Source organism: Egretta garzetta, unplaced genomic scaffold (assembly GCF_000687185.1).
Source record: "Egretta garzetta isolate BGI_Z169 unplaced genomic scaffold, ASM68718v1 scaffold118, whole genome shotgun sequence".
Lineage (NCBI taxonomy): Eukaryota > Metazoa > Chordata > Aves > Pelecaniformes > Ardeidae > Egretta > Egretta garzetta.
This window is the reverse complement of record NW_009260484.1, coordinates 1,537,653-1,542,133: the sequence shown is the minus strand read 5'-3', so window position 1 is coordinate 1,542,133 and position 4,481 is coordinate 1,537,653.

Below are 4,481 nucleotides of genomic sequence, written 5' to 3'. Positions count from 1 at the left end.
TCTGCTGTTCTGTATTTTCTGTCATTGATGCCTCCTACAGTCCCTTTGGGGCCTCTTGCTGGAGGAAAGAAATGTTACTTTTTTTTTTGCTTTTTGCACTTTGGTTTTTCATTGAACTGGGAAGAGAGGCAACGGCAGGGCTCATACATCATCAAGAAATGATGAGATGCCCTAAATTATTTTTTTCCTGTACTTCTCCTCTAACAGTAGATAGCAAAACAACCAATAGGTCCATTTTCAATTCTAGATATAAAGGACTTCTGTTTTCCACAGCATCTGGCAAAGAAGAAACTGAACAGTTTATATTGAACAGCTTCAAAGCAGGAGATTAAAACTGGCTTTCTGTAAAGCAGAATACCTCCCAGGAACTGGGACACCAACTCTCTGTGTCCCTTCCTGACTACAACAGGCAGCTACATCATGATTTTCAGAGGTTTCCAGTTGCTTTCAGCAAGGAGTCATGTAGGAAATTCTGGTGCTTGTTTGGTTTTGCCGGTACATTGCAGGGGTCTCGGAACAATGTGTGAGCTTACACAAAAAATGTGCTGCAGCTTCTCTTAAATTCATCTGACTGCTTTCTCAAGCACAGTCTCTCTCTCTACTTGAAAGACCAAAGCGCGAGTCTGTTGAAGGTGGTCGGACTGATTTTTTTGTTTTGCTTATTATTCAGTCTTGCATTTTGACCATTCTCTGTCAGCTCTATCATTTTTTCTTGGTTCTCTGGGTTTACTTACCACCACTAAAAGGTGGTACTAAGTATTTTAAAACATGAATGTAAGCAAAATTATCCAGGACAGACTAGAAAGTTTCTAGCTATGGGGTTTTTTGTTGTTGTTGTTGCAGATTCAAACTATTTTGTGTGAAACAGATTATGTTCAAAGCTGCACTCCTATCTGGCCTGAAGAGCATACTAAAATTAGTCCCACTGATTTAGCTGGAGCCTCTTTGGATGTACAGTAGCGTTATATTTCTGTGGATGTCAAATTTGACCCCAGCTAGAGAAAATTAATAGTTTTGCCCTACAAGCATTTCCATATATTATGTAGGACTTTTATCATGTATATTGTATTTCTGTCTAACACCTAAAAACCCTTGGGATGGGGACATCTGATTAATGGCTTGGGTATATACCTCCAGTGCTAAGCATAAAAATACTAAGAAGCAGGAACGTACATCAGCCACAGAAGGTTCAGTTAGAAGAGTACTTGCCTAAGAAGGGAGTTGGGTTGTCTTCTAAAGACTTTGAGTTTCTAGGGGTGATTTTTATGAACTGGAGAAGAGGGAATATGTTAACTTCATGCTGCAGTTTTCTGCTGTTGTGATTATTTTGTTGCCCGATGAAATACCTTTGCTATCTTATCCTACTATTGTCACTGTATCCTTTAAATGCAAAACTCTTAGCTTGGGAGGGTGGGAGAAATAAAAAAAATTCACTTACCTTTCTCATGAAATAAATAATATTTTGATAAGTGTAAACTTGAATCCCAGAGAAACTTTTGGCAAGCTAGTATTGATGGGAGGTAAAAATAAATACAGTTTAAATTATACTTTCCTCTGACATGGCATTGCATTGTAGACAACATAATGCTAATATATCTTAATGGCTTGCCTTTTAAGAGCTGATTATCCGTCAAGCATATAATTTCATGTTGTCTGGAAAAAAGTAAAGGGAGTTGGGTTGTCTTCTAAAGACTTTGAGTTTCTAGGGGTGATTTTTATGAACTGGAGAAGAGGGAATATGTTAACTTCATGCTGCAGTTTTCTGCTGTTGTGATTATTTTGTTGCCCGATGAAATACCTTTGCTATCTTATCCTACTATTGTCACTGTATCCTTTAAATGCAAAACTCTTAGCTTGGGAGGGTGGGAGAAATAAAAAAATTCACTTACCTTTCTCATGAAATAAATAATATTTTGATAAGTGTAAACTTGAATCCCAGAGAAACTTTTGGCAAGCTAGTATTGATGGGAGGTAAAAATAAATACAGTTTAAATTATACTTTCCTCTGACATGGCATTGCATTGTAGACAACATAATGCTAATATATCTTAATGGCTTGCCTTTTAAGAGCTGATTATCCGTCAAGCATATAATTTCATGTTGTCTGGAAAAAAGTAAAAAGGTGTATCTAACAGAACAGAGTAACTCGCCACATTCTGGAATAAAGTACTTATTAGTGCAACTGTTCCCTTGCTATAGGGCCCTGCCATTTAAAAAAAAAAATACACTCTTCCCCAATTATTTTGTGCTTGGATGATTTGTAGGTGTTTATTAAAGCAATGTGCTAGGAAGAGGTTCAGAAAAGCAGCTTATAGTGGCTCCAGCTTGGTGTTGCACACCATGCTAGGTGGCTCCAACCTAAACTGAGTCAAATCCTGCTCAGTTTTTCCTACTGTTCCTTAAATAGGTACATACTGTTTAGCAAAGGTTTGCTTTTTAGCTTGTTCCTTACTCTCGGTAGCATTCTTTGTATACTACAATGCTTTTTTCCTCATATGAAAAAATCTTAAGTAGCTCCATAAATCTACAAATTTTAAATCATGTGAGATCCTATACTTTATGTTTTAATGCCCAATGCCATATTGTCATATTGCACTTTTAGCTATAATGCTTAAACATAATTAAAATAATAAGAATTTTCACTTGCATGTCTCCAGCAGCTGCTATTTTTTAAGAAACATCACTTACAGCAAGGTTTGATAAGATCCTACGAGGTAGCTGTGTTGATGTTGCCTCTTACTACAGTTTTGAAATGCTGTCTTTGTTAAACATTTCAGTGAACTTCAAAATTTTCACTCCCATGCATTTTAATTTTTTTTTTCTTCTCACAAGATGCATGCTCACTTCAAGTTTGTCACCACTGGCACCCAAGCCATCTGAAATCAGTTGCCTGTGTAACAGGAGAAAGTATTAACACTCATCCGTCGTTTAATTTACACCTTGAAATGACAGCAGTGGGGAAAGAATAAACCAGCAGAAAACCAATTTTATTGGGCAGAGGGATGGGGTAGTCCTTGCATATTAAAGTGGAGATGTCTGTAATGGGGCCTCTGACTTCTGTGGGCTACAGGCTTCTCTGGGGCTGCAGAAAATGGGCAGCTAAACACTTCAGTGATGGACACAAATTTTCTGTCAGGGCTGACCAAGCCCCTGCTTCTCTGAGAGAGGCAGGCGAGTGCTCAGCAGGTGCCACTACCTGGCTGGGCAACAACGTCTCTTGCTTGGTTGTCGGAACCTTTGCTTGCTCTGAGACTTACAACTTTATACTGTCTTCTCCTGCCAATGTGAATTAGTCCTGTACTGCACACAGCCAGCCCAGACTTACATTTCTGGATCTGCATTACATTATTTTTAGTACACATTGAGAATCTTGTACCTATAACAATGGAGGAATCTGACACTAGGTGCGTGCAGTATTACGGGCAATTCTCAGATGAAACCCTATCCTTGTCCATCACTTAAAGCCAGAGAGAGCGTGGGCTCTGCATATGGAACAATGCTGGGCTTGGGAGGCCTGACTGAAATGTTTAATCCCATTCATGCCTGTTATCACTCCTCCTGAATGCCCTAAAGAGACTTAAATCAATCCAGTAATCAGTATCTGTAGCTTTAGCAAGCACTGTGTTTTCATCCTCTCATCTTAACCTGAACCATCCTTCTGCGTTGCTTTGTGTGCCTTGCAAGGCACTCTGTCACTTTGCAGGTAGGCAGCGTCATACGCCTGCAGAGTTACTCTCTGCTTGCACTGCGGGACCACTGCTGTTCGCCTCTCTTGGATTTCGGAACTGACCTCCACAGCAACAAACGTTTTCACTTTCACAGGCTGAGAATAAGGGTTGCAGAGGAAACAAAACAGATTTAGTGCATTATTCAGTACCTGTGTATTTTAAGAAGACCATTAGTTCCGCTTTCATCTGCTGGAGACTTTTTTACTTTCTCTTTCTGATAATGGGATGTAACGTCACCTTCAGTGATAGTGAAAGGTTGCATTTAACTGATACCAACTCTTTTCCACATCCAGTACCTTCTTATTTTAATGTTCCAGGTAAACTGAGCTCATGCAGTAGCAAGAGGGAACAACCTTTTCTCCTTGGACTTCATTTCCCCTCCCCCCCTCCCAAGACACATACATATATACACAAAAAATTAACTTCAACTATCTCTGCTTGTAGCTGATCACGTTTTGTCTGTTATTGGATTTTAATTTTTTTTGTTTATACAAACACTTTCTTCAGAAAGTACACATCTATGTTCGCACATTTATTAAAGCTTAACTGTATGTTTTCCACTTAAATGAGGTAGTGTGTTTAAAAAAAACCAAACAAACCCAACCAAACAAGAATGCTGCTTGACATGAGGCCGGGTGCCTATGGCACCGGTTCGGCAGCGTTACGGGGAAGCGGGGAGGGTGCTCCCGCCAGACCGGGGCCGGGGCTGTCGCGCACGCCCCGCGTTAGCCCCAGTTTGGTGCCGCCAAAGTG